Raw genomic sequence first — 13,466 nt, 5'->3', positions numbered from 1 at the left:
CCCTTCAAAGTTTGTTAATGCTTGTGGCTTGAGTGTGTTATAAACTGCCGTGTCGCGGGGCATAGGCTGTATTCTCCCCCAGTGTACGCGTTTTGTTCCCGCCGTAGACTATGCAGAGTGCCGTCGGAAAGAGGACTGCTATTATTCTTTTATTGCTTATGTGGGCCGCCATCGGTAATAGTGCAACACCAAGGCAACCCGTGGTCACGGCGTGAATGAATCCACCTCCATGACCCAAGGCCAAAAATCAGATTAATATACTGACCATTCAGAGAATGGCCTACCAGATATTAAACTGATAAGAACAGATACTACACTTGATCTTAGCCATTAGGCCGAGAAGCGATAAAGAACAAGCGTTGCCATGATAGGCATCGTCCACACACCGTAACTGCTTGTGGAGCATGTCACGTTACTGTAAAGCTTACAACTGTCACCGCGTACGGATGGACGGCGACATAGTAAAAATCACGGCTGTTGATTTAGCCGTAGGATGGAGAGCGACTGTAGCGAGTGGATGGTAACTTACATGAATGCTAACAAAGGCGACGATACTAAGTGCGTGATATTACTTTCCAATATGTCTGCGTACATTCCGTTTATCAACGCATTACGCCAGAACGTGCGCGCGCGTTACACAGTAGACCATGCAGCCGAAATGCGACAGTGCGACCCTGCCAGGAGTCGAACCTGGAATCCCCTGATTCGTAGTCAGATGCCTTATCCATTGGGCCACAGGGCCATGCTTATGACTTCGCCCCATCGTCATTTTGGCTTGCGCATTCGTTTTACTTACGACAGAATTCTTCGTGTTTGTAGCCATGAAAGAAAGGGACTTCTGTGAGTGAATTTTTTTACTGTGGTCTAATAAAAAAGTCGAAACGCAGTGCCCAATATATGAATTGCTCCTAATAGCCGGAAACAGGCCGTGTCGATGATGTAGGCCGACATACGCAACGCAAACCAAAGAACGCTTTATGAAAATCCTAACACGAGCGCGGAAGAAGCCCAAATTAACAGACTAGATGTAATGCTGAAGACCTCAAACTCCAGCAGCTTCTCTTGCAGACTATTGCGTCGTACTACAAATAAAAATTAACATGCTTTCGCATAGTCGCGGCACCCAAAACGGACATTATACGATGTACAGAAACACACATTTCTGTTTTCGCGCCAAATCAATTCCCGGGAGTGGTACTTTTACGTCCGCATACTTCGCACCGTCTTAAATTATATCTCATTTACACGGTAATGTTTAGTATACTTCTACTGTGATAACAAGCATCGTTTATCGTTGGATTGTTGTAAGAAAACATTAAAAATGAGTGAAGCAGCTTCTCCAAAGAAAATCGCACCCAAGAAGAAACCTGCTGCAAAGAAGACAGCTGATCACCCTAAATATGTGGACATGATCAAGGCTGCTATCGCTACCCTAAAGGAACGCGGTGGTTCATCTCGCCAAGCTATTACAAAATATATTCATGCAAATTACAAAGTTGCTGAAAACTCAGATCATCATCTGAAAATGGCTCTTAAACGAGGAGTAACATCAGGCGATTTGATTCAAACTAAAGGCACTGGTGCTTCTGGATCATTCAAGCTAGGTCAGGTAAAAAAAGAAAAACCTAAGAAAAAGGCCGCAGCAAAAAAGCCAACGGCAAAGAAGCCTACTGCAAAGAAAAGTACACCAAAAAAGAAGCCAGCAAAGAAGAGCACGCCAAAGAAAGCAGCAAAGAAGCCTGCCACAAAGAAAGCCTCGGCTAAGAAACCAGCAGCTAAGAAACCCACAAAGAAGCCTGTTGCTAAAAAACCTGCAGCAAAGAAGGTCAAAAAGACTCCCAAAAAGGCAGCAAAGAAGACCGCAAAAAAATAATTTGTGTGTATCTGGCTATTACATTAACAAACGGCTATTTTTATAGCCACACATTTACAAAAAAACATTATCTTGGTACAAAGTTAAACTTGTTTAAGTCACTTAAACAGTTAAAAAAGAGTAAATTTAAGATTAGATTCCCTAAGTTTAAGTATTTTCGTTTTTAAATTTCTTATTTTCTTGCTTTTACTTTTCTTGCCCTTCATATTTTTAACATTGTCAAACTTTATGTAGCATAAAATTTTTATGTAGCATAAAATTTAAACAGAAAGCAGGACAAAGTTTGATATAAAAAGCTAGCCGTAATATTTTTTATGGATGTGTGGCTATAAAAATAGCCGTTTTTTGTTTGGTAAGATGCTTAGGCACGTTCCCCACGAATTCTTCTTGCCAACTGGATGTCTTTAGGCATGATTGTAACTCGTTTTGCGTGAATGGCACACAAGTTAGTATCCTCGAACAAGCCAACAAGGTACGCTTCAGAAGCCTCTTGCAGAGCCATAACGGCTGTGCTCTGGAATCGCAGATCTGTTTTGAAGTCCTGAGCAATTTCTCGCACAAGACGCTGGAAAGGCAACTTGCGGATCAAGAGCTCGGTTGACTTCTGGTATCTTCTGATTTCTCTGAGAGCAACTGTACCAGGTCTGTAACGATGTGGTTTTTTCACTCCTCCAGTAGCTGGTGCGCTTTTCCTCGCAGCTTTAGTGGCGAGTTGTTTTCGTGGAGCCTTTCCTCCAGTAGATTTACGTGCAGTTTGCTTTGTACGAGCCATATTTTAAGAAGTCGATGTAGTACGGATACACAAGACGGTCTAAAATGCACTATCGCGCCAAAGTTTTATTTCTCATATTGATTGACAGCTAAGGTTCAAAACAAACCATTTGATTGGTGCTAAGAAAGTAATTTCTGATTGGCTGCATAATGACATTACGCTCATTACTTTAACATTTTTATAAAATCTGTGTTTTTTGGCTACGGGAAAACGGCTGTATCTTCTGATACACAAAAGCTTTTGACTTTTTTTTTTTTTAGTAAGTAGCAGAAGGTTTGGCGAATTCCAACGATGCCAAATTTATTGCCTTACTGAAACATTAAGACCACGAATTTTTAAAAAAACTACAGTTTTACTTAAAAAAATGTACAAAATGTTCGGAACATTTTGTAATGACGCAACTCTATTGGTTAATTAGGGTGTTTCCACGAGCAGTAGGTAATTTTATGGCCTCTTTTTAAAGCTGTCTGAATTCTGTTAACTCAAACGTTGTTTTTGTACTCGTTCTGTACGCAACTATATCAATATGTCTGGACGCGGAAAAGGAGGTAAAGGATTGGGAAAAGGAGGTGCTAAACGTCACCGAAAAATTCTTCGTGATAACATTCAGGGAATCACAAAACCTGCTATTCGGCGTCTTGCTCGACGAGGTGGTGTCAAACGTATCTCTGGCCTTATCTATGAGGAAACCAGAGGTGTACTGAAGGTTTTCTTAGAGAATGTTATTCGTGATGCTGTAACCTACACAGAGCACGCTAAACGCAAGACCGTTACCGCTATGGATGTTGTTTATGCCTTAAAACGTCAAGGAAGAACTCTTTACGGATTCGGAGGTTAAGCGTTGTCATTGCTCAACAAAAACGGCTATTTTTATAGCCACAAATCTTTTAAAACATTACTTTGTGCACGCTTCCAAATTACACAATGTGTAAAGTCTTGTCACAGTTACATTTATTGCTATACGATACTATGTCATATATGACACAAAAAAAATTTAGAAATACTTTGTAGGGTTAATTTGCCTGGGAGTGTTTCCGTGAAAAGCTGGGTTAAGTTAAATGTAAGCAATAACATGGATCAATGTACTTGTCTTTTCTGCAAGTACAGCTAATAATACGTATGAAAAGTGAAGCTAATCCACACACACATGGGGAAGTATTTTAAATGTAGGCTAGTGTTCTTAAGCACATTATTTAGAAGTTTTATTAACTTCGGTTAACTTGTAGTGACGCCAAGTAAATGTTTTTTTAAAGATGTGTGGTCTTAAAAAAGACCGTTTGTGTTTGGTAGACGTTGGTTTACTTGCTGCTTGTGTATTTTGTGACGGCTTTTGTTCCTTCACTGACTGCGTGTTTTGCAAGTTCTCCAGGCAAGAGAAGACGTACTGCGGTTTGAATTTCACGAGAAGAGATGGTCGACTTTTTGTTTTGAAGAGCCAAACGCGAAGCTTCGGAAGCAATGCGCTCAAAGATGTCGTTGACAAATGAGTTCATGATGCTCATAGCTTTGCTTGAAACTCCGACATCTGGGTGAACTTGTTTCAAAACATTGTAGATGTAAATAGCATAACTTTCCTTTCTCTTTCTCTTGCGTTTCTTTTCACCAGTTCCACCAATCTTTCCTCCTTTTTTGCCGGCTCTTTTTTCACCTTTCTTGGCTACTTTAGGTGCCTGTTTTCCTCCTTTAGCTGCTGCGTCAGACATGGTTAAAAATTTTTGCTACTTAACTTGTAAATAAGCATTAAACTGCAAGTCAAAACTTTTTGTTTATAAGTAAAAAAATCGATCGAATTCGATCCGAAAACGCCGATACGCAATTTAATTGGTTAAAAAAAAAATCTTTTGTTTAATACTTAATTATGATTGGTTAAAAAAACATGATTTCGATCCTATTTTTATGATGAAAAAACGAGTAAAGTTTATTTCGTTAACACTTACGTTAAATATTCGTACGTTTTTTGTATTAACTTACAAATCAAATCGCAGTTATGTCTGGACGTGGAAAAGGTGGAAAAGCTAAGGCTAAAGCCAAGACAAGATCCTCAAGAGCTGGACTTCAATTTCCAGTCGGTAGAGTGCATAGATTCCTTCGTAGAGGGCACTATGCTAACCGAATTGGATCTGGAGCACCAGTTTACTTAGCAGCCGTCTTGGAATATTTATCTGCTGAGATATTGGAGTTGGCTGGTAACGCAGCAAGAGACAACAAAAAAGCTAGGATTATTCCAAGACATTTACAATTGGCTGTTCGTAATGATGAAGAATTAAACAAACTTTTGAGCGGTGTAACCATTGCAGCTGGTGGTGTTTTGCCAAACATTCAAGCTGTCTTACTCCCAAAGAAGAACGACAAAGGACAGAAGAAGTAAACCGCTACACTCAGAAAACAACGGCTATTTTTATAGCCACACATCTTTAAAAAAACATTGTTTTTTTCACAAAACTATAACCTTAAAGTCTAATAGATAATCCATGCATACGCCTTGTCCTAAGTAACTCAAAGAAATTAAATAAAAAAATTTGATCACAACGTCAAAATAAATTGCACGTATTTGCACCTACTAATGTCTACGGCCATACCACGATGAACACACCCGTTCTCGTCTGATCACGGAAGTTAAGCATCGTCGGGCCGGGATAGTACTTGGATGGGGGACCGCCTGGGAACTCCCGGTGTCGTAGGCTTTTCATTTTCATTTGCTGTGATATATTTCTTGTTATAACAATTAAGGAACGTGGCGGTTGTTGAAAGTGTTTCCTATGACATTTTCCTACGACATTTTCAGGTGATAGTACGAGAAAAAAGAGCTTTCAAATGCATACAAACTCGATCTATTGCCGATCATCCAATAACCCTGACGGAATGGCAAATAAAATACAATTCCGCCGCCTTCCGAGGACTTATATCGCAATCACGTTTCGTAACAGCCAAGCGAGGTTTTACCTTAGCGTTTAAGTCACCACCGACATTTGGCCGCGCAACTTTTCTAAGCTCATTCATTTTGACTTAAGGAGGGGGCGAGCGCGGACGCAGGCCCCCACTACCAGAAATTGTACGGTCGAGTTACTGACGTTTGCAGTAATCGCAGAGGTCAGCCCAAGCGTAGTGCAATGCAAGAGCCTCACTCTGGAAGAAAACCCTCATTGATCAGTCTTTACTTCCCCGTCAGGTAAGTATGAGTTGGAACTGCACCGTAGCATGAGGGTACCCTTCAAAGTTTGTTAATGCTTGTGGCTTGAGTGTGTTATAAACTGCCGTGTCGCGGGGCATAGGCTGTATTCTCCCCCAGTGTACGCGTTTTGTTCCCGCCGTAGACTATGCAGAGTGCCGTCGGAAAGAGGACTGCTATTATTCTTTTATTGCTTATGTGGGCCGCCATCGGTAATAGTGCAACACCAAGGCAACCCGTGGTCACGGCGTGAATGAATCCACCTCCATGACCCAAGGCCAAAAATCAGATTAATATACTGACCATTCAGAGAATGGCCTACCAGATATTAAACTGATAAGAACAGATACTACACTTGATCTTAGCCATTAGGCCGAGAAGCGATAAAGAACAAGCGTTGCCATGATAGGCATCGTCCACACACCGTAACTGCTTGTGGAGCATGTCACGTTACTGTAAAGCTTACAACTGTCACCGCGTACGGATGGACGGCGACATAGTAAAAATCACGGCTGTTGATTTAGCCGTAGGATGGAGAGCGACTGTAGCGAGTGGATGGTAACTTACATGAATGCTAACAAAGGCGACGATACTAAGTGCGTGATATTACTTTCCAATATGTCTGCGTACATTCCGTTTATCAACGCATTACGCCAGAACGTGCGCGCGCGTTACACAGTAGACCATGCAGCCGAAATGCGACAGTGCGACCCTGCCAGGAGTCGAACCTGGAATCCCCTGATTCGTAGTCAGATGCCTTATCCATTGGGCCACAGGGCCATGCTTATGACTTCGCCCCATCGTCATTTTGGCTTGCGCATTCGTTTTACTTACGACAGAATTCTTCGTGTTTGTAGCCATGAAAGAAAGGGACTTCTGTGAGTGAATTTTTTTACTGTGGTCTAATAAAAAAGTCGAAACGCAGTGCCCAATATATGAATTGCTCCTAATAGCCGGAAACAGGCCGTGTCGATGATGTAGGCCGACATACGCAACGCAAACCAAAGAACGCTTTATGAAAATCCTAACACGAGCGCGGAAGAAGCCCAAATTAACAGACTAGATGTAATGCTGAAGACCTCAAACTCCAGCAGCTTCTCTTGCAGACTATTGCGTCGTACTACAAATAAAAATTAACATGCTTTCGCATAGTCGCGGCACCCAAAACGGACATTATACGATGTACAGAAACACACATTTCTGTTTTCGCGCCAAATCAATTCCCGGGAGTGGTACTTTTACGTCCGCATACTTCGCACCGTCTTAAATTATATCTCATTTACACGGTAATGTTTAGTATACTTCTACTGTGATAACAAGCATCGTTTATCGTTGGATTGTTGTAAGAAAACATTAAAAATGAGTGAAGCAGCTTCTCCAAAGAAAATCGCACCCAAGAAGAAACCTGCTGCAAAGAAGACAGCTGATCACCCTAAATATGTGGACATGATCAAGGCTGCTATCGCTACCCTAAAGGAACGCGGTGGTTCATCTCGCCAAGCTATTACAAAATATATTCATGCAAATTACAAAGTTGCTGAAAACTCAGATCATCATCTGAAAATGGCTCTTAAACGAGGAGTAACATCAGGCGATTTGATTCAAACTAAAGGCACTGGTGCTTCTGGATCATTCAAGCTAGGTCAGGTAAAAAAAGAAAAACCTAAGAAAAAGGCCGCAGCAAAAAAGCCAACGGCAAAGAAGCCTACTGCAAAGAAAAGTACACCAAAAAAGAAGCCAGCAAAGAAGAGCACGCCAAAGAAAGCAGCAAAGAAGCCTGCCACAAAGAAAGCCTCGGCTAAGAAACCAGCAGCTAAGAAACCCACAAAGAAGCCTGTTGCTAAAAAACCTGCAGCAAAGAAGGTCAAAAAGACTCCCAAAAAGGCAGCAAAGAAGACCGCAAAAAAATAGTTTGTGTGTATCTGGCTATTACATTAACAAACGGCTATTTTTATAGCCACACATTTACAAAAAAACATTATCTTGGTACAAAGTTAAACTTGTTTAAGTCACTTAAACAGTTAAAAAAGAGTAAATTTAAGATTAGATTCCCTAAGTTTAAGTATTTTCGTTTTTAAATTTCTTATTTTCTTGCTTTTACTTTTCTTGCCCTTCATATTTTTAACATTGTCAAACTTTATGTAGCATAAAATTTTTATGTAGCATAAAATTTAAACAGAAAGCAGGACAAAGTTTGATATAAAAAGCTAGCCGTAATATTTTTTATGGATGTGTGGCTATAAAAATAGCCGTTTTTTGTTTGGTAAGATGCTTAGGCACGTTCCCCACGAATTCTTCTTGCCAACTGGATGTCTTTAGGCATGATTGTAACTCGTTTTGCGTGAATGGCACACAAGTTAGTATCCTCGAACAAGCCAACAAGGTACGCTTCAGAAGCCTCTTGCAGAGCCATAACGGCTGTGCTCTGGAATCGCAGATCTGTTTTGAAGTCCTGAGCAATTTCTCGCACAAGACGCTGGAAAGGCAACTTGCGGATCAAGAGCTCGGTTGACTTCTGGTATCTTCTGATTTCTCTGAGAGCAACTGTACCAGGTCTGTAACGATGTGGTTTTTTCACTCCTCCAGTAGCTGGTGCGCTTTTCCTCGCAGCTTTAGTGGCGAGTTGTTTTCGTGGAGCCTTTCCTCCAGTAGATTTACGTGCAGTTTGCTTTGTACGAGCCATATTTTAAGAAGTCGATGTAGTACGGATACACAAGACGGTCTAAAATGCACTATCGCGCCAAAGTTTTATTTCTCATATTGATTGACAGCTAAGGTTCAAAACAAACCATTTGATTGGTGCTAAGAAAGTAATTTCTGATTGGCTGCATAATGACATTACGCTCATTACTTTAACATTTTTATAAAATCTGTGTTTTTTGGCTACGGGAAAACGGCTGTATCTTCTGATACACAAAAGCTTTTGACTTTTTTTTTTTTTAGTAAGTAGCAGAAGGTTTGGCGAATTCCAACGATGCCAAATTTATTGCCTTACTGAAACATTAAGACCACGAATTTTTAAAAAAACTACAGTTTTACTTAAAAAAATGTACAAAATGTTCGGAACATTTTGTAATGACGCAACTCTATTGGTTAATTAGGGTGTTTCCACGAGCAGTAGGTAATTTTATGGCCTCTTTTTAAAGCTGTCTGAATTCTGTTAACTCAAACGTTGTTTTTGTACTCGTTCTGTACGCAACTATATCAATATGTCTGGACGCGGAAAAGGAGGTAAAGGATTGGGAAAAGGAGGTGCTAAACGTCACCGAAAAATTCTTCGTGATAACATTCAGGGAATCACAAAACCTGCTATTCGGCGTCTTGCTCGACGAGGTGGTGTCAAACGTATCTCTGGCCTTATCTATGAGGAAACCAGAGGTGTACTGAAGGTTTTCTTAGAGAATGTTATTCGTGATGCTGTAACCTACACAGAGCACGCTAAACGCAAGACCGTTACCGCTATGGATGTTGTTTATGCCTTAAAACGTCAAGGAAGAACTCTTTACGGATTCGGAGGTTAAGCGTTGTCATTGCTCAACAAAAACGGCTATTTTTATAGCCACAAATCTTTTAAAACATTACTTTGTGCACGCTTCCAAATTACACAATGTGTAAAGTCTTGTCACAGTTACATTTATTGCTATACGATACTATGTCATATATGACACAAAAAAAATTTAGAAATACTTTGTAGGGTTAATTTGCCTGGGAGTGTTTCCGTGAAAAGCTGGGTTAAGTTAAATGTAAGCAATAACATGGATCAATGTACTTGTCTTTTCTGCAAGTACAGCTAATAATACGTATGAAAAGTGAAGCTAATCCACACACACATGGGGAAGTATTTTAAATGTAGGCTAGTGTTCTTAAGCACATTATTTAGAAGTTTTATTAACTTCGGTTAACTTGTAGTGACGCCAAGTAAATGTTTTTTTAAAGATGTGTGGTCTTAAAAAAGACCGTTTGTGTTTGGTAGACGTTGGTTTACTTGCTGCTTGTGTATTTTGTGACGGCTTTTGTTCCTTCACTGACTGCGTGTTTTGCAAGTTCTCCAGGCAAGAGAAGACGTACTGCGGTTTGAATTTCACGAGAAGAGATGGTCGACTTTTTGTTTTGAAGAGCCAAACGCGAAGCTTCGGAAGCAATGCGCTCAAAGATGTCGTTGACAAATGAGTTCATGATGCTCATAGCTTTGCTTGAAACTCCGACATCTGGGTGAACTTGTTTCAAAACATTGTAGATGTAAATAGCATAACTTTCCTTTCTCTTTCTCTTGCGTTTCTTTTCACCAGTTCCACCAATCTTTCCTCCTTTTTTGCCGGCTCTTTTTTCACCTTTCTTGGCTACTTTAGGTGCCTGTTTTCCTCCTTTAGCTGCTGCGTCAGACATGGTTAAAAATTTTTGCTACTTAACTTGTAAATAAGCATTAAACTGCAAGTCAAAACTTTTTGTTTATAAGTAAAAAAATCGGATCGAATTCGATCCGAAAACGCCGATACGCAATTTAATTGGTTAAAAAAAAAATCTTTTGTTTAATACTTAATTATGATTGGTTAAAAAAACATGATTTCGATCCTATTTTTATGATGAAAAAACGAGTAAAGTTTATTTCGTTAACACTTACGTTAAATATTCGTACGTTTTTGTATTAACTTACAAATCAAATCGCAGTTATGTCTGGACGTGGAAAAGGTGGAAAAGCTAAGGCTAAAGCCAAGACAAGATCCTCAAGAGCTGGACTTCAATTTCCAGTCGGTAGAGTGCATAGATTCCTTCGTAGAGGGCACTATGCTAACCGAATTGGATCTGGAGCACCAGTTTACTTAGCAGCCGTCTTGGAATATTTATCTGCTGAGATATTGGAGTTGGCTGGTAACGCAGCAAGAGACAACAAAAAAGCTAGGATTATTCCAAGACATTTACAATTGGCTGTTCGTAATGATGAAGAATTAAACAAACTTTTGAGCGGTGTAACCATTGCAGCTGGTGGTGTTTTGCCAAACATTCAAGCTGTCTTACTCCCAAAGAAGAACGACAAAGGACAGAAGAAGTAAACCGCTACACTCAGAAAACAACGGCTATTTTTATAGCCACACATCTTTAAAAAAACATTGTTTTTTTCACAAAACTATAACCTTAAAGTCTAATAGATAATCCATGCATACGCCTTGTCCTAAGTAACTCAAAGAAATTAAATAAAAAAATTTGATCACAACGTCAAAATAAATTGCACGTATTTGCACCTACTAATGTCTACGGCCATACCACGATGAACACACCCGTTCTCGTCTGATCACGGAAGTTAAGCATCGTCGGGCCGGGATAGTACTTGGATGGGGGACCGCCTGGGAACTCCCGGTGTCGTAGGCTTTTCATTTTCATTTGCTGTGATATATTTCTTGTTATAACAATTAAGGAACGTGGCGGTTGTTGAAAGTGTTTCCTATGACATTTTCCTACGACATTTTCAGGTGATAGTACGAGAAAAAAGAGCTTTCAAATGCATACAAACTCGATCTATTGCCGATCATCCAATAACCCTGACGGAATGGCAAATAAAATAAAATTCCGCCGCCTTCCGAGGACTTATATCGCAATCACGTTTCGTAACAGCCAAGCGAGGTTTTACCTTAGCGTTTAAGTCACCACCGACATTTGGCCGCGCAACTTTTCTAAGCTCATTCATTTTGACTTAAGGAGGGGGCGAGCGCGGACGCAGGCCCCCACTACCAGAAATTGTACGGTCGAGTTACTGACGTTTGCAGTAATCGCAGAGGTCAGCCCAAGCGTAGTGCAATGCAAGAGCCTCACTCTGGAAGAAAACCCTCATTGATCAGTCTTTACTTCCCCGTCAGGTAAGTATGAGTTGGAACTGCACCGTAGCATGAGGGTACCCTTCAAAGTTTGTTAATGCTTGTGGCTTGAGTGTGTTATAAACTGCCGTGTCGCGGGGCATAGGCTGTATTCTCCCCCAGTGTACGCGTTTTGTTCCCGCCGTAGACTATGCAGAGTGCCGTCGGAAAGAGGACTGCTATTATTCTTTTATTGCTTATGTGGGCCGCCATCGGTAATAGTGCAACACCAAGGCAACCCGTGGTCACGGCGTGAATGAATCCACCTCCATGACCCAAGGCCAAAAATCAGATTAATATACTGACCATTCAGAGAATGGCCTACCAGATATTAAACTGATAAGAACAGATACTACACTTGATCTTAGCCATTAGGCCGAGAAGCGATAAAGAACAAGCGTTGCCATGATAGGCATCGTCCACACACCGTAACTGCTTGTGGAGCATGTCACGTTACTGTAAAGCTTACAACTGTCACCGCGTACGGATGGACGGCGACATAGTAAAAATCACGGCTGTTGATTTAGCCGTAGGATGGAGAGCGACTGTAGCGAAGTGGATGGTAACTTACATGAATGCTAACAAAGGCGACGATACTAAGTGCGTGATATTACTTTCCAATATGTCTGCGTACATTCCGTTTATCAACGCATTACGCCAGAACGTGCGCGCGCGTTACACAGTAGACCATGCAGCCGAAATGCGACAGTGCGACCCTGCCAGGAGTCGAACCTGGAATCCCCTGATTCGTAGTCAGATGCCTTATCCATTGGGCCACAGGGCCATGCTTATGACTTCGCCCCATCGTCATTTTGGCTTGCGCATTCGTTTTACTTACGACAGAATTCTTCGTGTTTGTAGCCATGAAAGAAAGGGACTTCTGTGAGTGAATTTTTTTACTGTGGTCTAATAAAAAAGTCGAAACGCAGTGCCCAATATATGAATTGCTCCTAATAGCCGGAAACAGGCCGTGTCGATGATGTAGGCCGACATACGCAACGCAAACCAAAGAACGCTTTATGAAAATCCTAACACGAGCGCGGAAGAAGCCCAAATTAACAGACTAGATGTAATGCTGAAGACCTCAAACTCCAGCAGCTTCTCTTGCAGACTATTGCGTCGTACTACAAATAAAAATTAACATGCTTTCGCATAGTCGCGGCACCCAAAACGGACATTATACGATGTACAGAAACACACATTTCTGTTTTCGCGCCAAATCAATTCCCGGGAGTGGTACTTTTACGTCCGCATACTTCGCACCGTCTTAAATTATATCTCATTTACACGGTAATGTTTAGTATACTTCTACTGTGATAACAAGCATCGTTTATCGTTGGATTGTTGTAAGAAAACATTAAAAATGAGTGAAGCAGCTTCTCCAAAGAAAATCGCACCCAAGAAGAAACCTGCTGCAAAGAAGACAGCTGATCACCCTAAATATGTGGACATGATCAAGGCTGCTATCGCTACCCTAAAGGAACGCGGTGGTTCATCTCGCCAAGCTATTACAAAATATATTCATGCAAATTACAAAGTTGCTGAAAACTCAGATCATCATCTGAAAATGGCTCTTAAACGAGGAGTAACATCAGGCGATTTGATTCAAACTAAAGGCACTGGTGCTTCTGGATCATTCAAGCTAGGTCAGGTAAAAAAAGAAAAACCTAAGAAAAAGGCCGCAGCAAAAAAGCCAACGGCAAAGAAGCCTACTGCAAAGAAAAGTACACCAAAAAAGAAGCCAGCAAAGAAGAGCACGCCAAAGAAAGCAGCAAAGAAGCCTGCCACAAAGAAAGCCTCGGC

General features: G+C 40.9%; 7 non-coding genes across 7 annotated transcripts; 2 read left to right on the top strand and 5 right to left on the bottom strand.

Moving 5' to 3' along the window:
- Positions 1-155: 155 nt before the first annotated feature.
- Positions 156-347, bottom strand: LOC130660788 (U2 spliceosomal RNA). The gene has a single exon (XR_008987985.1). It is a non-coding gene; the product is annotated as a U2 spliceosomal RNA (small nuclear RNA).
- A 4,863-nt stretch (positions 348-5,210) lies between these two features.
- LOC130660828 (5S ribosomal RNA) lies at positions 5,211-5,329 on the top strand. The gene has a single exon (XR_008988025.1). It is a non-coding gene; the product is annotated as a 5S ribosomal RNA (ribosomal RNA).
- A 328-nt stretch (positions 5,330-5,657) lies between these two features.
- On the bottom strand, positions 5,658-5,822 carry LOC130659736 (U1 spliceosomal RNA). The gene has a single exon (XR_008986940.1). It is a non-coding gene; the product is annotated as a U1 spliceosomal RNA (small nuclear RNA).
- A 185-nt stretch (positions 5,823-6,007) lies between these two features.
- Positions 6,008-6,199, bottom strand: LOC130660787 (U2 spliceosomal RNA). The gene has a single exon (XR_008987984.1). It is a non-coding gene; the product is annotated as a U2 spliceosomal RNA (small nuclear RNA).
- A 4,863-nt stretch (positions 6,200-11,062) lies between these two features.
- Positions 11,063-11,181, top strand: LOC130660816 (5S ribosomal RNA). Its single transcript, XR_008988013.1, has one exon. It is a non-coding gene; the product is annotated as a 5S ribosomal RNA (ribosomal RNA).
- A 328-nt stretch (positions 11,182-11,509) lies between these two features.
- LOC130659735 (U1 spliceosomal RNA) lies at positions 11,510-11,674 on the bottom strand. The gene has a single exon (XR_008986939.1). It is a non-coding gene; the product is annotated as a U1 spliceosomal RNA (small nuclear RNA).
- Positions 11,675-11,859: 185 nt separating this feature from the next.
- On the bottom strand, positions 11,860-12,051 carry LOC130660786 (U2 spliceosomal RNA). The gene has a single exon (XR_008987983.1). It is a non-coding gene; the product is annotated as a U2 spliceosomal RNA (small nuclear RNA).
- Positions 12,052-13,466: the final 1,415 nt, after the last annotated feature.

This window comes from Hydractinia symbiolongicarpus, chromosome 9 (genome assembly GCF_029227915.1).
Source record: "Hydractinia symbiolongicarpus strain clone_291-10 chromosome 9, HSymV2.1, whole genome shotgun sequence".
Taxonomy (NCBI): domain Eukaryota; kingdom Metazoa; phylum Cnidaria; class Hydrozoa; order Anthoathecata; family Hydractiniidae; genus Hydractinia; species Hydractinia symbiolongicarpus.
Note: the sequence above shows the minus strand (reverse complement) of the source record. Positions and strands in the feature narration are given on the sequence as shown.